Raw genomic sequence first — 24,957 nt, 5'->3', positions numbered from 1 at the left:
ACTTGGCATTTCAGGAGTCACACCCAGTGGTACTGCAGGTTCCCCGTCCTCTGGGATGTACAGGATATTCTGCCGCAAGGCGATTTTGTGGAGCATGCGGCATGCCACAGTGTTCTGACATACTTTCCGGGGTGAGTAGAGGAGGGCTCCACCAGTCCAGTCCAGACAGCGGAATCTGGCCTTCAGTATCCCAAAAGCCTGCTCCCCTGGCTGCCGTGTTCCTCCATAGGCCTCACTGAAGCAGATTTCACCTGCTGTAGTAGGATTCCTCACCGGCGTCAACAACCAAGGATGCATTGGATATGCGAAGTCCAGGGGTGGTTCACGGTGGTGGGGCGGGGGACAGAAAAATATATTATTTTTAAAAATTACCTTTTTCGCCGCTCCGATCTGCTCTGGTCCTCCACTGCAGGCACAGGCTCCCAGCCTGCCCTGCGTCCAATCCTAACGCTGCTTTCATGCTGGCGGCATCATGAATGCAGTGTTAGGATTGGACAGAGCACCCAGCCAGGGCACTCCGAGGCAGAATAACAGTCTCTGCCTGCTCTCTCCTAGCCGACAACACAGTGCTGAGTTGGAAAGAGCCTAGTGTGCATGTATGTTTGGCTGGCCCGTGACAGCCGGCCAAACATACATGCGCACTGAGGGGGAGTGTTGTGCACTCCCTCCCTGTCCCTATTACACCCGATAGTCCTGCCCCTTTTACTATAAAACAATATTAAATGTAGTTTATTATCATTTGATAGTAAACGTTTTGTTGCTGCTGGTGGGGCTTTGGGGGAGTAGGGTTGATGCTCATCTGCCATAGTGGAGGAGCCACCGCTGGCGGAGTCTCCTGTTAAGTAATACGACATAAGTGCAACTATGAGTAACTCACTTCATGAGTGTAGCAGCTGACACTGCATACACACAATCAGGACAGAAGTGACTTACCAACCAGCCAGGCCCTCTGTGGGTGCAGTTGTAACATCAGATGGGGTATAGTGCTGTTCGGCATTATGAAGGAATCATGGTTCTGATCCAGGGTAAGGAGTGTGATATATAGAAATCCACCAAACATAAAACTTGCATGTTGATGGATAGAAGTTCTTTCGGTTGCGATAGACTTGTTCAGTGGCCTGCAGTAGCACCAAGCCAACATGAGTGCCATCACTGGCCCCCACCATATTTGGGAGGCGGACAAAACTATAAAAGTCAGCCTTTACATTGGATAAATCCTCTCGTTGGGGGAATCTGATATGGCTGTCAATGTGTTTCAACATTGCTGAGAGGAAATCTTTGACACCAGACTGAACATAGATTAGGACATACCAGCAGATAGGGCCACTGTCTGTTGGAAGGCCCTTGTGGCCAGGAAGTGCAACACTGACATGACTTGTACAATGGCTGGTTTGCTGGTTGGATAGCTAATTGCTGGCATCAGATCTGGCTCCAACTGATGGCATAAGTCCACTATTGTTTGCCTATCTAGGCGGCACAACATAATTATATGCCATTGCTCTATGGTCTGAAGCTTTGGCAGTGAACAGTAGATAAGATGTTGTTGCATCCTTCCTCTCCCAGGGTACCTATATGTGACAAGACATGATATGTAACATTAGTCAATGTGTCCACAGCAAAATGCATTATGCAAGCCAATTATATCATGTGACAAAGCATTTCTTACTGGATAGACATCACACTCAGTACACATCACAGCTGACAACTACACAAGGGTCACATGTGACCCCCATGGTTGTCAGCACTTGTGTCCACAACAAGGATTTGGATGAAACTCAAAGCTGTGATACATAATTGGCCCTTGAAATGTGACTGTATATTCCGTCCACCAAAAAATGACCACCATCCGTGGTGGACTTTGGATCGCCGTCAAATGTCGTCTGTGCCCTGCAAAACACTACACTGGTGATAGCGTAGAAGAACCTACATTACTAGTCAGAATAAGGATGTTTGCAATACCAAGAAACATATATTGTAGGTGTGATGCAGTTTACAAAGCCATATACAGTATTTCAGGCCACCAAAATGGCGGATGTCTGGCCTACTCCACTGGACATTAGGAACTGCTCGCGACCTCCAGAGGAAGTCGTCAGGGAGGTAGGCGGTTCCAACAGCGGCAGACATAGCCATAAGCTAAAGTTGTTGCCTGTGGTGGTTGCGGCCCAATATCTGTGTTGGCCGGCGGTGATGTCCGTATATGTAGTGGACGTGACCACCATGTTGTGCACATTCACTCACTTGATTCCTGAAACTGCTGCCAGCAACACTTTCACTATCTGAGCTGCTGTGTGCTGCCTCTGGGAGCAATGATGCCACGTTCAGCAGGTGATAGGGCCCCTGCCCTCTTTCCAGAGGAGCTGCAGAGGCTCATTGATGAGATGAGGTCCTACCCTTGTATGAACAGCTCTATGGCTCACTAGAGGAGCAGGTAAGGTTCCCATATGCACAATTGAATCTGTTTAACTCTATCCTTTCCCTCCTCAGAGGCTACAATGTTCCCCTGTGTGCCAGTGAGGCTTCTTGTGTGCCTATTGTTGCAGTCTGTGTGGCATCAATGAGATATACATTGTGCAATATTGGTGGCCAGTACTATATATTAAGTTCAGTCACATTGTATTGTGTGAGGTTTTTGAGTTCCTAGATTCAACTTGTGTAGTATGCATATAACTAGGTAAGGAGACTTTACTACCTTCCAATGACTTCTCCTTCTTCAAGATTGTTGTAAATGCTGGTCAATATGTATGTGCACGACAGCATGAGCCATGTATGCATCCTGCATGAGTCATTTGAGGATCTTGTAAGCAATCGGTATAGTACCACACATCTTCCAAACCACATCTGGCATTGTCAAACTGTTGTCTCGAATCCATTTCCTGATTCATTCTGACCTTCAGGTTGCCACACAAACGACATGCCAAATTGCTGATGGCCACATGATGCACTGTCATGCATGGAAGTGATGGAAATGTGAAATGTAGGTTCTGTACGTTCAGCCAGCAGAGACCAGGGCCTGTCATTTGTACCTCCCAGTACAGGATCTAGTCCAGGCTGTGGGAGAGTTAAAGGGCCCACAAAACTGTGGCACTGAGCCCACTTCCTGCACACCAGCAGATCCTGTCATGTGGGCAATATGATGCCCTCATTATTGGAACATTATTGCAGGAACAAGAACTTACAGATGTCCGGTACACCAGAGGCTAACAAGGGCCCGACGATATCCCCGCTGGAGGTGCAGAGCACCATCCCAAAACTTCTGTTCACCACCATTCTTCGCGTGTTTGTAACACACTGCAACTTCAGAAATTCCAAGATGGTGTACATGTCAAGGAAGTCACCAGTCTAGTGTTATGAGCACAAGCTGGATTCAGTTCTTGATCCGGGTACTCACCTTGGAAGGCAGCGCACTTCAACTGATCCTTTGGAGACACTGATTGCATCTCTTCAGCACACATGTGTTTCCTCACAGAACACAAACTTCCATCAGTCAAAGCACCTCTGGGCATGTCCTGGCTTGTAGTTCAAGACTTTAGAAGCAGTGTTTCAGGGTTTCGTATCACAAGTATTGTCTGTATCTCCATGCTCACAGTTTGTAGAGAGTTCGAGTCTCAGTCAGTAAATTAAAAGGTCAAGACGTAATCTCCTTTTGTGCAAAATATATTCAAGTGAAGATAGCAATTACCAGCAGCATCAATATTTCTCACAGAAAAGACTTTGCATACTGTTTATCCTGGCAAATATTTGATTACTCAAAAAATGTAAAATATTTTTCAACATTGTATTGCAATACAGAAAAGAAAGATCTAATTTACAAATGAATCCTCATATCAGACTTACCACTCACTCAAATAATACAATCTATAATATAATTCTGTCACAGGGTTGTTACCCTCTTCATGTTAGTTCTGTTATTTAATTTATTAAGTGACAGAACGCTACGTGAAAAAGAGGAGCGCTAGTCTTGCTAAATTGGGGTATGAGTTATTGAAGTATACTAAATAGGAAAAGCATTTCCTCTGACATTAGCATATCTGAAATGTTCTGTTTAAGTTTGCCTTCCTTTACAGGTAGCTGTTACATATAGCACCAGAGGAGTGAGCAGCTAAGAATTTCCCCATGAGGCAGTCTCTCTGGTTTATCCACTTCCTCTTTCCCCCTTGTTAATGTCTCGCGCTGACTGAATTATAAGTCGTTGTGGATTTTGGTGAGGGGGCGTTGGGTCCAGCTTCTGCTCCTGAGAAACTCAGCTGTTTGGTTCTGACAGATGGAAGTGCCAGTTTAACTGACTCCACTCGAGCAAAAGATGGCGGAGGGTTTAGATATAAAGGCCCAAGTAGGAATTTTAGATAACATACAGAAACAACTAAATGATATCATGTAAGAGAATAAAGGCTTAAAAGAAGATATGAAAGGATCCCGAATAGACACTCACCATCTTTTGCAAAAGATGGATGAATTAATGGCTAAATCTCCACCTCTCTTGAAAGATTCAGGAAATCTGACCAAGAGTTCGCCCTCACAAGGTTCCGAGATATACATCCAGGTAGTTCTCTCCCTTTCTCCAATTATTCAGTTGGCTCCTGCTGAACATTTCAGTGGGGATCCACAAAAGGCACAGATATTTTTGACTCAGTTTTCTTCATATTTCTTCTGCAGATTGGTGGTATTTTTGGAGGATCAATCCAAAGTTGCTTTCATACTGTCTTATTTGAGTGGAGATGCTGCGCTTTGGGCTACACCTTTTATAGCTCGGAATGGCACCATTCTATATGACTTTGACGGGTGAAAGTTAGAATTCCACAGGATTTTTGACATGCATTCAGCCAACCAAGTGACAGACAATGAGTTATTAGAGCAAAGGCAAGGAAATCGATATCTGATTTCATATTTGGCACAATTCAATAAATTAATTTAAGAAACCGAATGGCCTGAGATCAAGCGTGCAGCAGTTTTTTTATTGAGGACTTAAGGATGAATTCAAAGATGCTTTAGCTCAGATCACAAACGGGCCACAAGAAATTTCAGAGTTAATAGATTTCATTCTTCAGATAGATCACAGATTGAGTGAAAGAATATCAGAAAAGAAGAGAGAATTCTGTCCTTTTTCTACCCAGTTTGACAGAATAAGAATGGAAACTAGTAAGGCAGATCATTCCGCTTCAGAAGAACCAATGCAGATAGGCTCCATTAGAGGTCCACTTTCCAAAGAAGAAAGAGAAAAGAGGAGGTTAAAGAATTTATGTATGCATTGTGTAAATCCAAGACATTTCGTGAAAGAGTGTACCAAGAAACCCAAGACTAATTTGTCGGGAAAAGAATTTGAATCAACTCCAGGTAGCCTAGTATATTTTGAAACCCAACAGGTGGCTCATACCTGCAGTCTGCAGCACCTCATCTAGGGACAGATGTACGAAGCGTTTTGCATGGCGCAACCTGTGAAATTCACAGTTTGCGCCATGCAAAACACGCATTGCGATGCACAATCCCATTTTGCGAGTCAGCTCCCTTCCTATTTGCGATTCGCACCGCGATGCAGAATTGCTTTGTGACCGCGAACGCGGCCGCAAAGCAATTCGCAGTTAGCACCCATGTCAAGTGGGTGCTAACTCATTCGCAAAAGGGAAGGGGTCCCCATGGGACCCCTTCCCCTTTGTGAATGTCGCCATAAATATTTTTTCAGAGCAGGCAGTGGTCCAATGGACCACTGCCTACTCTGAAAAAACTAAACCAAATGGTTTCATTTTTTCTTTTGTTTTGCAACTCGTTTTCCTTTAAGGAAAACGGGCTGCAATACAAAAAAAAAAACTGCTTTATTAAAAAAGCTGTCACAGACATGGAGGTCTGCTGTCTCCAGCAGGCCACCATCCCTGTGAGTGCAGAGAATCGCAAGGGGGTCGCAAATTGTGACCCACCTCATTGAAATTAATGAGGTGGGTCTTTGCGACCCCCTTGCGATTCGCAGGAGGTGTCTGAGACACCATTCTGCATATGATTTTGCAACTCGGAAATTGCGAGTCGCACCAACTCTCAATTTCTGAGTTGCAAAATCTATTCTTCCTACATCTGGCCCCTAGTAGCGCCCTTCACAGCAAAGTTTGAAAACCAAGAACTAAAGAATATTTTAGTAATGATTGACTTAGATGCCACTGGGAACTTTTGTGACCAGAAATATGCCAAGATGATGGGAATACGTTTTGTAAAGAAAAAGATTCCAAAGACAGTTTGAGCCATTGATGGGACTAATTTAATTTCTGGTCACATAACTGAAGAAACTGAAACTATAGAACTATTGAGTACAATTGACCATTGAGAATTTTTGAAATTCAAATTAATTGATGCGCCCCGATTCCATTTGGTTTTAGGTTTGCTGTGGTTGACTGAATATAATCCAAAGACTGATTGGGAGAAACGGACACTGGAACTGAATTCTGAATATTGTAAGGAACAATGCTTTCAGAAGAAGATTCTCGACTGACCAGCCGCAGAGTTGGCTTCAAGACCCTGTGCAATTTTTGTTATGGATACAAAAGAAATTCCTGAAGAGTATTGAGATCTAGCAAGTGTGCTTGACAAAAACAATGCAAAACATGTACCTCCTCATCGAGACTGCAATTGCAAGATAGATCTGGAACAAGGAGCAATCTTACCTTGTAGTCATATCTATGCCTTAACTGAGGCCGAGAACCAATATCTAAAGAAATATCTAGAGGTATATTTGGAGAATGGGTTAATTCGTCCTTCTCAATCCCCAGTCTCTTCTTCTTTATTTTTCATTCCAAAGAAGGATGGAAATTTTCACACCTGTATAGATTATAGAACATTGAACCAAGAAACTATTAAAAATAGATATCCTCTACTGTTGATTTCAGAGTTATTAGATCAAGTGAAAGGAGCAAAAATTCCCACTAAATTAGATTTGAGAGGAGCTTACCATTTGGTGAGAGTAGCTGAAGGAGATGAATGGAAAATAGCCTTTAGGGCAAAATGTGGCTTCTACAAATACCAGTTGATGCCTTACGGATTGTGTAAAGCCCCAGCAGCCTTTCAGCATTTGGTAAACAATGTATTGTGAGAATACTTGGATTGAGTAGCTGTGGCCTATCTCAAAAGCATCCTGATCTTTTAAGAAAATAAAAAAGAACATACGACGCACGTAAGAAGTATTCTACAGAAACTACAAGAAAATCATCTTTACGTGAAATTGGAAATGTGTTCCTTTCATGTAGATCAGGTAGAATTTTGGGATTTCATGATATCATCTAAGGGGGTTTCTATGAACTTTTCTAAGGTTTCTGCCATCCGTGATTAGCCCACTCCAAGGAGTGTGAAAGAGATTGAAAGTTTATTTGGCTTTTCAAATTTCTATTGACGATTTATTCATAGTTTGTCTGCCATATTAAGCCCCATCACTCGATTGTTGAGGAAAGGAGTAAAATTTCAATGGATGGAAGAAACAGAGAATGCTTTTCAGTTTCTCAAAGAGAAGTTCACGATGGCCCCTATTTTGATGCAAAGAAAACCCAGGCCTTTTTTTGTGGAAACCAATGCATCGGATCATGCTACTGGAGGAGTATTTTCTCAGAGAAATAAACAAACAGTAAAGTTTCATCCAGTAGCATATTAATCTAGAAAGTTGACAGATGCAGAGAATAATTATTCAATTGCAGATAAAGAATTATTGGCAGTCAAGGATGCATTTAGAGATTGAAGACTTTGGGCCAGATGTATCATCACGACCCATTGCGATTCGGTAATTGCGATTTTTAAGAAATCGCTATTACCGACTCGCAAAGGGCCATGTATCACATTTGCGATTCGGTAATAGCGATTTCTTAAAAATCGAAAATGCTATTACCGAATCGCAAATTGCGATACCGGCCCCATTCGCAGCTATGGGCCTGTTGGGCCATAGCTGCGAATTTTTTGCATTTCCAAAATTGCGATTTCTGAACCAGAAATCGCAATTTTGAAAATGCAAAATGCCAGGGTGCTGGGGGCCTAAGGCCCCTTCTGCTGCACCCCAAAATAATTTTTTGCAACATGTAAGGTACACACATGCCAAAAGGGCACGTGTGCTTTACATGTTCAATTTAAAAATGCAGTTTAACTGCATTTTTAAATTTTGCACTAGGTTACCACCTCTTTGCATACCATGGTATTTTGCATGTGCAAAATGCCATTTTTTGAAGAGCATAGCCTTGCGACCTGGAATTTGCGAATCGCAAATTGCGACTCGCAATTTCCAGGTCGCAACGCAAGAAATCGCAATTTTAGCGATTTCTTATTTGTGGTCTGCGATGCCTTTCATGCATCGCAGACCACTGTTTTGCACTTGCAAACGGGCGAATTTACCGATTCGCACCGTTTCCGAGTGCAAAACTTTTTCATACATCTGGCCCCCAATCTACTAGGAGCTAAATATGTGGTCACAGTTTTTACAGATCATTGCATTCTGCAATTTTTTTAATCTGCTAAAACTTTGACACCCCCTCAATTAAGATAGTCTCTGTATTTTTCAGACTTCAATTTTGTAATCAATTATAAGCCTTGTGTCACAAATGGTAAAGCTGATGTTTTATCCTGATTAAATGTGGAAGAAGTTAAGGTTCCAAAATAAGGACCCATTATTCCATCCACCAAGTGTGTGTGTGCTACGAAATTTGTGGAATTTATCCAAGAGAAACTACCAGCAAAAGAATTGAGAGTTTGGGTGAAAGCAGATCCAGTAAGAAAAATGAAAGATGGTCTCCCATTTCATAAAGATGCCCTATATTTTCCCACTAAGAAACAATAAGAATTAGCATTGAAAACCTTTCTTGATGATCCTCCGGCTGGGCCGGTATAAAGAAGACTAAAGATTTAGTCAAGAGACAGTTCTGGTGGCCCACCACGGATACTCCAATCAGTCAGTATGTATCAGCTTGTGATAAGTGCATGAAAGGGAAGTCTAGTAGACAAGCCTGCAAGCATTGTTGCAACCATTGGTGATTGCGCCTTATCCTTGGCATACCGTATCCATGGACCTAATTGTAGATCTTTCTTCCAGCCAGGGTTTTAACACTGTCTGTGTACATGGATCAATCAAATAATGTTTGTTGTTGTAGTGGGTAAATATTCTATACAACAGACCACTACTGACAAGGAAGTCATGGATCACTGTCCTCAGTCATTTGTCTGGTCAAATGAGTATAGTGGCATCTGCCCCCAGAAGCTACTTGTCTTCAGCGTGTGAAGGGAGCTTGTGCTTCACTACTGTCTGTAATGTGAAGATGGCCATCATACATGTGGCAGTGCATACATTGGTCTTTGGGTCAGATAAAGATAAATGCTTTTCTTTGGTGAGTGGGGAATGTCCATTGACATGATTTGTGAGCCCTCACTGTTGCCAACATTAATTTTCCTGGAGCTTGCTGCTTCATTGTGTTGTGGATTTTAGAGACATAGCTTCCTGTCAATTTGCACATGATGTCTACAGTGTCCATTTCCATCCCAAATGTGTGGCATTTTAGAGCAATATTGGTGCTACCTTCATGATTCCATTGGAACAAACTCCACTTGGTGAAGTGTGCATTTTTTATAAGTTTCCTGTGTGACATGAGTAATTCCATGTCACCTTCTCTAAACTACTGAACTGAACATGGCATGTTCTGGGAACCTCTTTTCGTATTTTTGTGTGATTGTGTATGTGACAAATAAATGTCTGAATGGCCTTGTGTGGGATCTGTGGGAATGAAGTTGGCATTGAGCTAGAATTGTAAGACAACAGGTAACTGAGGTATGCAATATGAGGCAAAGCATTGACAGTGATGAGGTCTCCTACTTGTTCAATTGTTACACAAACTTCTATATGGAGACATGACAATTGACAATTAGGAATAAAATACTAAATTTAATTCCATAACAATGAGTGGTGTTCATTCACTTTGGGCTTTATATGTAGCACAATCCTACTAAAAGTAGCAAGGAAGCCCAAAAAATAATCTAGAATGCATATGTAAAGTTTCATAATTATTACATGAACAACTCAAATACACATTTATGGTCACATGATTATATAAAGCAATAAACAAGTACAGACGAAATACACTAGATGACAAGAAAGAAATCCCATTAAATCTAAAGATACAAATACCTTGGATATTACCTCTCTAATAACTTTCCTCTTGTTTGATGGATCACCACAAAACTTTTCAGACCTAATGCATTTTCTACATTTTGAGATGATATACATTTTTGTGGTGAATCGTTGAGGCAGTGTAAAGATAAAAGAAGGTCTCAAAACACATTTTCCACCAATGTAACTCAAATCAAATTCAAAATCTTTATTCAGTTATAGTAAAAACCATAAAAGCATCACATAGCATACAGAAAATACAACAGATAAAAACAATCAGTTAATATCAATCAATTATGATACATGGTGATTAATACATTAAACAAATGTGCAAAACTGCAGTCACTCCCTCACAAAGTTCCTTGACTTCATAGCAGCTTTTTAAAAATAGCAACGTTAAAAACAGTATCAACAGTAAGCATTGGCAAAATTAAAAGGGCGAATCATGCTTGTTCAAAATGTTTGGTCTTTATAAGAGGAGCTATATAAAACGTCATAGCAGTATCAAAATATCTAAAGAACAAAACAAAATGTATGATATCCTGTGGAGACACCTGTTTGTAACCACAGGATGCTAAGAAGGGTACCTCCAGTGAGCCCCGAGGAGATTCTGTCAACTGGGAAAACAGGTTTAACCTAACTCTGGTCAGCATGTAACTATCAAAGTTAGAGATAACAACTGTGAGATAAGGTTCTATAGGAAAAGTCATTTTCAACAGCAGATAACCCTGTCCCAGCACCTTCTGAACAGCCGCAGACTCTCTCTCTCCAGTGGTAATTGTCTTAAAATGTTTTCACTAACCCAACCACGGTCTGCCTTAACAATCTTAACTGGACATGTGAACAGGTCAACCCTTCCTAAATTAACGATGCCTTAAGATATTTAAGCCAGGGGATATGTGAGGCAAATAAAGGGATATACAATCCTGCAAAACCACTCTGCTTAAATATGCAACTTTAGTCCAAATATTCACCCAACGTAAAAGGGGGCGGAGAGCTATATTATCAGTAAGGTAATTTATGGCTAATTCTTAATGAACTATATATAGTGGGGAACTCTGTGGGACACAGAGGAGACATCTCAAAAATGTATTTTCAACCACTTGAAGGGACTCATGCTTAATATAACCCTAGATATTGCTGCCATGTGATACTTTAGAGACACTTTTAGCACAATAAACTTGTAATAAGGCGCTTATAGGCTTCCTGCCCAAACTGAAGGCAAACCTTCAGACTGCAGCATTAGTCCTAGTAAAATCAGACATCTACCCAGTTAACAGGGGGCTCCAGCATAGGTCAGCATCGAACATGACACCCAAATGTAAGAATCTGCGATCCTATCTTGTGCGTTTGTGTCTTCATGTTTCTTTGACCAATTACCATCATAAGGGGTTTGCTAATGTAAACACTCAGGTCCAACTCTTCCATAAAACCCATAAATGTGTTTATGAGGGCCTGCAAAACCCCAGCTGTTTTAGCCATAAGTATGGCATCATCTGCATAAAGCAGGACTGGCAGGGGCCGGCCTTATACTTGTGGGCAATCTGTTCCCTCATCACCAAGAATTTGTTCTGATGTATTTATATATAAGGTGAACCATGCCTGGTTTTAAAACTACATGTGCAGTGGAAATGAGTAGTATATCTACTATAGTATAACGGTGCAACGTTATGGGCATGGAGATCCCTCGAAATTTAAACAATGTTCTGTTCAACCCCGCGTCAAAGACGATCCTCGAACGTTTATCATGATTTACACGGTCAAAAGCTGAGGTTAAATCCATGAAGGCCAACTGAATGGATCCCTTGCAATCCACTGTGTATTTGTTCAGAATCCAATATAGATTCAAACACTGGTCAATTGTTGATCTACCAGGCCTGAAATCATATTGGAGGTCAGATATTATATTGTGATCCGTGGCCCTGGTTGATAATCTGTCCAATAGGACCCCAACCAAGACTTTAACAACAGAGATGATCGGGAGATTGGCCTGTAGCACTGTGATCTATCCCTGTCCCCTTTTTAGAACACTGAGACGATAATGGAAGAAGTAAGGGAGGAGGGGGAACTTCCTTAACAGATGCATTCAAAACATTTGCTAGGACTGAAGTCCACGTGCCAAAATCACTGAAACAAAAATCTGGAGGGATCCCATCAGGTCCTAGAGACTTATTTTTAGACAAGCCTAAAATTCCCTTCTTTACTTCATCCAAGGTGACTATGAGATAAGAGGACCCTACAAGTGGTTGCAAGTCTGCCAGGTTAGCTAAATCTCCCCCCATTATAAATCCCCTCCGAGTGAGAGACTCAGCTACCCGCAACAATATGATGCACTAAAGAAGGCTTATCAGCCTGTACAAACTTAACACTCTTCTTTAAGCAGCCGGGATCAAGCAAACTCTCCTATACAGCATCCCTTATCACATTTTTGCACCTTCTCACTTCAGCTTTGTATTTGCAATGGCATTGTACCACAGAAATGGCATCCCTGGGAATCGACGTAAGGTCATTTTTTAGGTCTTCCGAGGCTTGTGAGCACTCTTTATCAAATCATTTCGGCCAAACCGGGTTTGTGGGGCCCACAGGACAACTAAGAGACTCAGAGCTACCCCTGTAATATGAAAAAAGGCATAAAAGACTGTTCAAGTGTAGGATGTGCCATCTAGTTAAATTGTGATCTCATTCACACATTTGAAGAAAGGATATATCTATGGTACTCCTCGGATACCTAAGATCAACAAAGCCTTTTCCCTTGACTGGTGGGCTTCAAGACACCCCTTGGTCGCCCAGGGTTCTTCTTGATTTGCTTTGAGCAGGTAGGTCGCTTCCTCGCTCCCTCGCTGCTGCCAGCTGCCGTTTCCTGCCGCCAGTCTCCTGCTTGGTTTTCCCCGTGCTTTGGTATTTTTCTGGTATTTCCCCCCCTGAAGCCGCTGCGTCCCTGCGGCCCCGCCCCCTCCCTCCTCGAGTTTCTCTTCCCCGTGGTTTCCCGCCTGTAACCCGGGCTGCCCCGCCCCCCCTGCCTTGCTGTTGGTTCCTTCCACCCCTCATCCCAGCTGCTGCGCCCTCCCTCCTCCCTTCTTATGCTGGCCGCAGCGCAGGCGCGCCGCTGGCGCACCGAAGGAGCGCCAAAGGCAAGCCTGTCTGCGCCCGTCCACGCCAAGACCGCACCCAGTGGCAGACCCCCTGGCCAACACACCCCTGCGCCACCTTTCACCGTTACACCACCGACGAACTCCACGCCCTAAACCCAGGACACTCCTCTATCTGCTTCCAGTCCACACCAACAGGCACCAGAGGACCCTTCTCCTGCAAAGCCTGCAACTTCACCTGCAAACTAAACCCCGGACACCACATCAAAACAACAGACTGCCGCCTAAGTTGCATCCTGCGGACACCCGCTCCATCCACAAACATGCAATTGAACTCTGGGACTTACTGACCCCACACTCACCGGACATCGCATTCCTCACCGAAACCTGGATGAACCCTGCCTCGGAACCAGACATATCAACAGCTATACCAGAAAATTACAAGATCACCAGAAGAGACCGCAACAACAAACCAGGAGGAGGAATCACCATAGTCCACAAAAACACCATAAGAGTCTCTACCAACTCCAACGACATCATCAAGTCCACCGAGCACCTCCACTTCACAATCTACGTAAACGGCAACAACACACTCAGAGGAACACTGGTCTACAGACCCCCTGGCCCTAGACCACAGTTCTGCGACGACATCGCCAACACCATCAACTCCCAAGCCCTCTCCTCAACGGACTACATCCTCCTAGGCGACCTGAACTTCCACCTGGAGAATAACAACGATACCAACACCACCAACCTAATCGACAGCCTCGCCAACCTCGGCCTCAAGCAACACGTTACTACACTGACCCACTCCGCAGGCCACACACTCGATCCCATCTTCTCAACCACCAACCACGTCTCCTTCAGCCACACCACTGAACTCTACTGGACAGACCACCGATGCATCCATTTCTCCTACCAGAAATCAGTCACTCACCACCACCGCACACAACCTCCCCGACGCAACTGGAGCAAAATATCCACAGACCAAATGATCTCCACCCTTGCCCGGACCCCCCCAGAACCTCAGACCCCAACACAGCCGCCACCAACCTGCACCACTGGATAGAAGACTGCGCCAACACCATCGCACTGCTCAAGAAACACCCAAACACCCCCCACAGAATCAAGGCCAGCTGGTTCACCCCAGATCTACAGCAATCCAAACGACTATGCCCCAGAATGGAAAAAACCTGGCACCGTGACCCTACCATCTCCAATCGCATCGCCTTCAAAGATGCCCTAACCAGACATCACCAACTGATCCGCACCGCCAAAAGGCCCCACTTCAAAAACCGCATTGACACCAATGCTCACAACAGCAAAGAGCTCTTCGGCATCATTAAAGAGCTCTCCACCTCCAGGGCCTGCTCCAACGAACCCCCGCCATCACAGGAGCTCTGCAACTCACTCGCAACCCACTTCCATCGAAAGCTAGAAGAAATCCACAACAGCTTCAACTCCCAAACCCACCAGCTAACTACAAACACCCACGAACCCTACGCTCCAAGCAACACCCACCTCCTCCACACCAGGACCCCTGTCAACACAGAAGACACCACCAGCACCATGGCTTCCATCCACTCCGGATCACCATCGGACCCCTGCCCACACCAGATCTTCAACGAAGCCAACGCCACCATCGCTCCCCACCTCTGCCACACCATCAACAGTTCCTTCGAATCAGCCACCTTCCCAGAGAGATGGAAGCACGCAGAAATCAACGCCTTGCTAAAGAAACAAAAGGCAGACCCTGATGACCCCAAGAACTACCGACCGATCTCCCTCCTCCCCTTCCCAGCCAAGGTCATCGAAAAAATCGTGAAAAATCAACTATCCCGGATCTTGGAAGACAGCAAGGCACTCAGCACCTCCCAAACTGGATTCCGCAAAAACCACAGCACCGAGACCGCACTCATTGCTGCCACAGACGACATCAGGACCATGCTCGACGAAGGAGAAACAGCAGCGCTCATCCTCCTGGACCTCTCCGCAGCTTTTGACACGATATGTCATCACACTGTCTGCACACGCCTCCACAACGCTGTAATCCACGACAAAGAACTGGACTGGATCTCGTCATTTCTCACAGGCAGGACCCAGAGAGTCCGCCTCCCGCCGTTCCAGTCAGAAGCCTCCGGAATCACCTGTGGCATCCCTCAAGGATCTTCGCTCAGCCCCACACTTTTCAACGTGTACATGGCCCCCCTCGCCAACGTCGCACGAACATACCACAGCAACATAGGCTGTCATTCTGACCGCGGTGGGCGGCGGTAGCCGCCCGCCATGCGGTCACCGCCATTTGCCCGCTCCGCGGTCAAAAGACCGCGGAGGCCATTCTGGCTTTCCCGCTGGGCCGGCGAGCGCCCACCAAAGGAGTGCCCGCCGGCCCAGCGGGAAAGGCCCTGCAACATAGAAGCCGGCTCCGAATGGAGCCGGCGGTGTTGCAGGGGTGCGACGGGTGCAGTTGCACCTGTCGCGCTTTTCACTGTCTGCTAAGCAGACAGTGAAAATCATGCTGGGGCCCTGTTAGGGGGCCCCACGACACACGTTCCCGCCATCCTGTTCCTGGCGGTAAAAACCGCCAGAAACAGGGTGGCGGGAAGGGGGTCGGAATCTCCATGGCGGCGCTGCCCAGACAGGGGAAATCCGGCAGGAAACCGCCGGATCCCCTTTTCTAAAGCCGCGGTCAGAATGGGCAGGGAAGCACCGCCAGCCTGTTGGCGGTGCTTCCGTGGTCATCCACCCTGGCGGTCGATGACCGCCAGGGTTGGAATGACCCCCATGGTCTCCTACACTGATGACACTCAGCTCATCATCTCCCTCACGAAAGACCTCACTACTGCAAAGGACAACCTCCATAACGGACTCCACGCCATCGCCAGCTGGATGGAATCAAGCCACCTCAGGTTAAACACAGACAAGACAGAATTACTCATCTTCGGCACCAACCCTTCAGCTTGGAATGACTCCTGGTGGCCCACCTCCCTAGGATCTGCACCCTCACCCACCACCCACGCACGCAACTTGGGCTTCATCTTGGATTCCACACTCAGCATGACTCAGCAGGTCAATGCCATCTCCTCTTCCTGCTACAACACCCTCCGTCTGTTCCGCAAAATCTTCAAGTGGATTCCCATCGAAACCAGGAAAACCATCACCCATGCCTTGGTCAGTAGCCGATTGGACTACGGAAACGCCCTAAATGCAGGAATAACAAACAAACTCCAAACAAGGCTGCAAAGAATCCAGAACGCCTTCGCCCGCCTCATCCTAGACATCCCACGCTGCGAACACATCTCACCCCACGTCAGAGACCTACACTGGCACCAGTATCAAATAGGATCACCTTCAAAATCCTCATCCACGCACACAAGGCCCTCCACAACACAGGTCCCGCCTACCTCAACGACAGACTCACCTTTCACACCCCCACCCGCAACCTTCACTCTGCCAACCGTGCCCTCGCCTACGTTCCTCGCATCCATCGCACGACCGCCGGAGGAAGATCATTCTCTCACCTTGCCGCCAAGACCTGGAACTCCCTACCGCTCCACCTCCGCCTAACCCAAGACCTTCTATCATTCAGGAAACAACTCAAGACTTGGCTTTTCGACCAGTAGCTTTCCACCCCCCTAGCGCCTTGAGACCCTACCAGGTGAGTAGTGCGCTCTATAAATCCTTGATTGATTGATTGATGGATTGCCTCCTCCCAACAGAGGACGATACAGTTAGGATCATGTTCATTGTAGGGGCTGCATTTATTATAATATCTATAATCTGAGAAAAAATAAATGGTGAAACAAAAATCTAATCTATTTTTGAGGCACACCCTCTACCAGTAAAGCTCAGGATCAACTTCCCCACAATGGAGTTGACAAGTTTATCCAATGAAAAAACAAAGTCATACTTATTTAGGTTGGAATGCAGTAGATTTGCTTCTGTAGAGTGGTCCAAATATAAGCCCTCAAGCATTAAGCAACTATGAGACTTAAAAGACAAGACAGTAGGGTCCTCACACAAATGGCATTTGAAATCTCCCACTTAAATATTATTCAAGACCTTTCACTTGGACTCCTCCAGTTGTCCAGGGAAAGAATCCATGACCTATAGATTATAAATATATCCTGTGGGAAATTTTTAGCATTATAAAAATTTAAGCCCTCATTACAACATTGGTGGTAAATGCTGCTTACCGCCGTGCAGAAGACCACCAACACACTGCCGCGACCGCGGAATTCCGCCACAGCTATTATGACCCACAGCATGGAATCCGCCAAAATTCAGACACCCACACAAGTCCGCCACACCAAAGGTCAGTGATAAACTGGCGAAAACAAAACCTCCACCGTCACGCCAACAGAAATACGCCCACACTATCACAACACACAAATCCACGTGGCGGTCTTTCAACCGCGGTATTCCATTGGCGGTACACACCGCCGCGCTCAAAATACACACACTATTACAAAACACAGCCACATTGGACAATTCCAAATACACACACCTGATACATATACACACACCACTCCCACACACCCAATACAATATAAAACACACACCCACATCACCCACAAACCCTTGCTACCAAAAATACCAAAAGAAAGCCAGAGAGAGACACCACAAACAACTACCAAGCATCCACAGGCACACAATACCATCACCCACATAACTTCCACGCACCTCACACAACACCCCACTAAATATCACCCAACTTATCACTATACACACCACCCCACACATCACGCACACCACCCCATGGCATGGCAAAGACACCCCAGGTTCTCAGAGGAGGAGCTCAGGGTCATGGTGGAGGAAATCGTCCGGGTAGAGCCACAGCTATTCGGATCACAGGTGCAGCACACCTCCATAGCTAGGAAGATGGAGCTATGGCGAAGAATAGTGGACAGAGTTAACGTAGTGGGACAGCACCCAAAAAATAGGGATGACATCAGGAAGAGGTGGAATGACTACGGGGGAAGGTGAGTTCCGTGGACTCAAGACACCACCTTGCGGATCAGCAGACTGGCGGCGGACCCCCACAACTAACAACATGGGAGGAGCAGGTCTTGGCGATTCTGCATTCTGAGGGCCTCGGAGGAGTAGATGGAGGAATGGACTCTTGTAAGTCAAAGCTTTACTATTTCATCCCCCACCCAACCTGCATGCTATCACATACCCCCACCCTCGCCCCCATCACCCCAACACCTCACAAATGTCCCACTATTAGAACCCACCCATCCCAACACCAACCCCTGCATGCAACAACAAAACATGGACACCCATCACCAAAGCATGGCCACTGCACATACCCATACACCCCCCTAAACCACCATCACGCAAGGTCCCACACCGGAATGTAAGTACTGGGGTACACGGTCACCCACCTATTGCACACCATGGCACACAAAGATGTAATAAACATCCTTTTATACCCCTGCAGGACCCCTACCCAACGTCACCGGACAGGAGGGTCCACACATGTCTACACCACCAACAGAAGAGGCCCACAATGATGACAGCAGCTCTGTCCAACGGGATCCAGATGACCAGCCCGGCCCATCAGGGACCTCGGGACAGTCGGTTCCCCTCACACAGTCACAGCCCACTACAGACCTTGTCCCCTCTGGAAACACCAGCACAGCACCCACTCAGCGGGCCCATACCTCTGTCCCCAGGACACGTCAAGCAGCAGTGTGTCCACCACTACAGGGAACCCAGGCTAACCCACCACCCCAACAACAACAGGGACCTGGGGGCAGTGGCAGTGCGCACACGGTCCAGGGGACGGAGGCCCAGGAACCCAGGGGAACTGGGAGGGCTGCTGTGCGACAGGGGGAGGACAGGCCAAGGGAACCCACTCTCCACGAGTCCCTCTCCTCCATCATGGGAGCCTACCACCACTCCCAGGAGACGATGGCAACGGTACTGGCCAAGTTTCAGGAGACCCAGCGCCTGCAGGAGGAACAGTATTTGGGCTTCAGGGAGGAACTCAATTCCACCTTGGGCACCATCGTAGGGGTGCTGAAGGAAGTACTCAACATCAGGAGGGACACTGTGGCACAAGGGGCCCCTGCCACTAGCCTGGACGATGAACTGCCCACCACCTCCGCCGGCGCTAGTGGACAGGAGGCACCACCACAGGACCACCGCACCAGCACCCCACCCCTTGCAGAGGGAGAACCACCACGCAAACGGTCCCTGAGATCCAGGACAAAGACAGAGAACGATGCCTAGACCGCCGCCAAGAAATGAGACCACCCTGAATGTCATCTTTCTGTCCCACTTTGTCACCCTGTCCATCCTCAAACTGCCCCAGCTCCACTTCCTATGCCCATTTGGGCAATGGACTAATAGACTGGACTCTGCCATGGACATTCCTCCACCGTCACCCCTCACCATTTTACAACCCCCTCCAATATTGAGCACCTAAATAAACACCCTTGAAGCACAAAACAATCTGGAGTCAGTCTGTGATTTCGAAAAGTGTATTAGCAATTACAGTGACAAAATGCTCTTTCAATTGTAATGTCAACATACCTATGTCACACAGCTCTAGTCCATGAGGAAACAAAGCAGATGTCACACTGTGGGACACACATCTGTGAGAAGGTAAGGGAAAGTGACAAGTCAGTGACCATACACTGGGTGAAAACGACAGGCAGTAGAGAGATAGTAGTGTTAAAGTACATGTAGTAGGCAGGTCTGTATTCTTACCTGTGTCTCACTGTAAATATTGCAGGATCACCGAGTTCCTGTTGTCCATGTCCTCTTCTTCTGCTTCCTCGTCTTCACTGTCCACAGGCTCCACAGCTGCAACAACACCGCCATCTGGACCATCCTCCTGCAGAAAAGGGACCTGTCGCCGCAAAGCTAAGTTGTGAAGCATACAGCAGGCCACGATGATCTGGCATACCTTCTTTGGTGAGTAGAATAGGGAACCACCTGTCATATGGAGGCACCTGAACCTGGCCTTCAGGAGGCCGAAGGTACTCTCTATAATCCTCCTAGTTCGCCCATGGGCCTCATTGTAGCGTTCCACTGCCCTTGTCCTGGGATTCTTCACTGGGGTCAGTAGCCATGACAGGTTGGGGTAACCAGAGTCACCTGCAAATGGCGAGGGACAACTGTTAGACACACACTAACCTGTAGGGATATCCCCTGACAACCATTCCCACTGACCTGCTTCCAGGTGCTCACCTAATAGCCACACACGGTGCCTCTGGAGTTGACCCATCACATAAGGGATGCTGCTATTCCGCAGGATATAGGCGTCATGCACTGAGCCAGCGAACTTGGCATTAACATGGGAGATGTACTGGTATGCCAAACACACCATCTGCACATTCATCAAATGATAACTCTTCCGGTTTCTGTACACCTGTTCACTCCTGCGGGGGGTACCAATGCCACATGGGTCCCATCAATGGCACCTATGATGTTGGGGATATGTCCCTGGGCATAGAAGTCACCTTTCACTGTGGGCAAATCCTCCACCTGAGGGAAAACGATGTAGCTCCGCATGTGTTTCAGCAGGGCAGACAACACTCTGGACAACACGTTGGAAAACATAGGCTGGGACATCCCTGATGCTATGGCCACTGTTGTTTGAAATGACCCACTTGCAAGGATATGGAGTACTGACAGCACCTGCACTTGAGGGGGGATTCCTGTGGGATTGCGGATAGCTGACATCAGGTCTGGCTCCAGCTGGGCACACAGTTCCTGGATTGTGGCACGGTCAAGCCTGTAAGTGATGATCACATGTCTTTCCTCCATTGTCGACAGGTCCACCAGCGGTCTGTTCACCGGAGGATGCCGCCATCTCCTCACCTGCCCCTGCGGACAGTGCCTATGAAGGACAACAGCGAGCAGAGAGTCAACCAAATTAGAGGTACGAACCCACAGCCTACACAGAACACTAATCATAATCCGAAAATTGGCCTGTATGGGTGCTGAGGCTAGGCCTAGGTATGTGTGACGCAGTAAAAAATTAAGCCATGTGGGCCCCTGAAATGGCGGCTGCCTGACCTGTAAAGTGGGACAATGGGATGTGAGGTAACTGCGCTGGCGTTGTACAGCGTCGCAGTAGGCGGTCGAAGACCGCGGCTCAATGCTGCATTGGTTAACATTAGACCCTATGGGTCCTAGGAGTCAAGGACGATGTACGCCGGCGGTGACAGTACGCACCGCCGCGGACGTGACCGCCATTTTCTATCTGTTCAATCACTCGATACCTGATCTTCGACAGGAGAGGACCTACACTGCAAGTGCTGCTGTGACCTCGGACTGGAAGAGACAATGGCTCAAGTGTCTGGGGAAAGGGCCCCTGCCTTCACATCGGAGGAGTTGGAGAAACTCGTGGATGGGGTCCTCCCCCAGTACACGCTACTCTACGGTTGACCAGACAAAGAGGTAAGTAAACTGGGAGCATGCTGTATGGGCTATGCCTGTGTGGAGTGGGGTGGATGGGGGGGGGGATTGAGGTGTGCATGAAACGACGATGAGTGCATGTGCCACATGGCAAGGGTAGGGATGGGGGCCAATGACTGTGACGATGCATTTGGTAATAACTTTTCTTTTCCCCTGTACAATTCATGTAGGTCAGCGCCCACCATAAAAAAGATATTTGGCGTGCCATCGCCAAGGATGTCCGGACCCTGGGGGTCTACCACAGAAGGAGCACCCACTGCCGTAAGAGATGGGAGGACATTCGCCGCTGGAGCAAGAAGACGGTGGAGGCCCAGCTGGGGATGGCCTCCCAACGTGGGAGGGGTGCCCATCGCACCATGACCCCCCTGATTTTCAGAATCCTGGCAGTGGCGTACCCGGAGTTGGATGGGCACTTGGGGGCATCACAGCAGCCACAAGGGGGTGAGTACACTCTCATCCTGCTTATTTTGTGCACAGTGGAGGTGTCTGGGTGGGGGAGGTGGGCTGTGGGTTTCCCTAGGCCAGGGTGAGTTTAGTAGGCAAGGTCCCTCCGTAATGCAGGCCATGTGGCACCCCACCCCACCTGTGTACAGTGCCAAGTACACCTAGTCATGCTCCTGTGACTTCCATGTGTGCAGATGTCGTCCATGGCCTTGTAGGCCATGTCCCAGGGATTGAACAGTGGAGCCCAAGTGCGCGGCGTAGTGCAGGGGGCTTCTGTGTCTGTCGTGTCCACCAACTGTAGCGGTAATACATGCACTCAACATGTCTTTCTTCTGTCATCTCCCCATCTTTGTGGTCTCCCTGTTCTTGTGTGCATTAGCATCATCAGGCGGAGGATCAGTGGCACCGGAGCAGGAGGGAGCTGCATCCCACATGGCCCTGGAGGGCGAGACAACGGACTCGGAGTTCACCAGTGGGACGGAGGGCGAGGGGAGCTCCACGGTGGGGACAGGAGCTGACACCAGTGACACAGACTCGTCTTCTGATGGGAGCTCCCTTGCGGTGGTGGCAACATCTGTGCCCCCGCATCTACAGGTACAGCCGCCACCCCCCGTACCAGCACCGCCCTCCAAGCAGCCCCTCAGCCTTTGCCCCGTGCCCGATCACCCAGGAGGGTGGGCATCACCTTCGCCCCAGACACCTCAGGCCCTGCCCCAGTCACCCCTTCTGCCCTCAGTAAGGAGGCCATTGACCTCCTCAGGTACCTCACTGTTGGGCAGTCTACCATTTTGAATGCCATCCAGGGTGTAGAAAGGCAGTTGCAACAAACAAATGCATTCCTGGAGGGCATTCATTCTGGTCAGGCGGCCCTACAGCGAGCTTTTCAGATTCTGGCCTCAGCACTGATGGCAGCCCTTGTCCCTGTGTCTAGCCTCCCCCCTCCAACTTCCTCCACCCAGACCCAATCCCCTCTACCTCAGCCTATCCCAAGCAAACCTTCAGACCAGCATGCACACACGTCAACACACAAGGGAAGCTCTGGCAAACATAAGCACCACACATCCCACAGGCACTCACGCAAGCATCACACACATGCAGACACACCAACATCCACTGCCTCCACTGTGTCCCCCTCCTCCTCGTCTCCCTCCTCCCTCCCAGTCTCGTCTACACTCACACCTGCATGCACTACATCTACAGTCACTACTGCCATCACCAGCACACACACCACCACACCCCGCTCACGTGCAGTCACCACCCCCACGGTCATTCACACATCTCCTGTGTCCTCTCCCAGTGTGTCTGTGACGCCACCTCCCAAGATACACAAACGCAGACACACACCCACCCAACAGCCATCCACCTCACGACAGCCTCCAGCGCATGCACCTTCACCCAAAGTCAGAAAACGAACACCTCCTACAACCACAACCTCTTCCTCCACTCCCAAACCCCCTCCAGCTACCCGGCCCAGTGTTTCCCAAAAACTTTTCCTGTCCAACCTTGACCTCTTTTCCACACCTCCCCCACCCCGTCCGTCTCCTCGGGCCCGTCTCTCCAGGTCCCAACCTAGCACCTCAGCCACAACATCTCCGGGACCAGTGGTGCCTGTAGTCACTGGAATCTGGAGTGCACCGGCCACCAGGGCAGCCAGTGAGGCATGGAGCCACAGCACGGACAGTCCCCCACCTGTGAAGCATCAAAAGTTGGCCAGTGCCCGGCGGGAGAGGGGGAAGACTCCAGCCACCAAAGCCGCTCCCAGGGGCCAGGTGGGAGTGTGGAGTCAGCTGCGACACTTTCCAAGGTGGGGAAGGGCCACAAGAAAGTCAGCAGGTCTGGGAAGAGCAGCACGGCAGAGAAGACCGCCATCATCCCCGCTTCCAAGGAGGCCACCGCCATCATCCCCGCTGCCCAGGAGGCCACCGCAAGCACCTGCCCTGCTGTCCAAGAGGCCACCGCCATCATCCCCGCTGCCCAGGAGGCCACCGCCATCATCCCCGCTGCCCAGGAGGCCACCGCCATCATCCCCGCTGCCCAGGAGGCCACCGCCATCATCCCCGCTGCCCAAGAGGCCACCACCACCAGTTCCGCTGGGCCAGAGAGGACCACCAGCACCAGCCCCGCTGGGTCAGAGAGGACCACCAGCCCCGCTGGGCCGGACACAACCGCCAGCACCAGCCCCGCTGGGCCAGACACGACCACCAGCACCAGCCCCGCTGGGCCAGAGAGGATCGCCAGCACCAGCCACGCGGGGCCAGAGAGGACAGCCAACACCAGCCCCGCTGGGCCAGACACGACCGCCAGCACCAGCCCCGCTGGGCCAGACACGACCGCCAGCACCAGCCCCGCTGGGCCATGAAGGACCGCGAGCAGCTGAGGCACTGCAAAGGACCCCGCCGCCACAAGCACTGCTGAACAGGGCACCGCCGCAACAAGCACCGCTGAACAGGGCACCGCCGCCACATGCACCGCTGAACAGGGCACCGCCGCAACAAGCACCGCTGAACAGGGCACCGCCGCAACAAGCACCGCTGAACAGGGCACCTCCTCCACATGCACCGCTGAACAGAGCACCGCCGCAACAAGCACCGCTGAACAGGGCACCGCCGCAACAAGCACCACTGAACAGGGCACCGCCACCACATGCACCGCTGAACAGGGCACCGCCGCAACAAGCACCACTGAACAGGGCACCGCCGCCACATGCACCGCTGAACAGGGCACCGCCGCACCAAGCACCGCCGCAAGAAGCACCGCTGAACAGGGCACCACTGGCACATGCACTGCTGAACAGGGCGCCGACGCCACATGCACCGCTGAACAGGGCACCGCCGCAACAAGCACCGCTGAACAGGGCACCGCCGCAACAAGCACCGCTGA

The sequence above is a fragment of the Pleurodeles waltl genome, chromosome 12 (assembly GCF_031143425.1).
Source record: "Pleurodeles waltl isolate 20211129_DDA chromosome 12, aPleWal1.hap1.20221129, whole genome shotgun sequence".
NCBI lineage: Eukaryota > Metazoa > Chordata > Amphibia > Caudata > Salamandridae > Pleurodeles > Pleurodeles waltl.
This window is presented reverse-complemented; position numbering follows the sequence as displayed.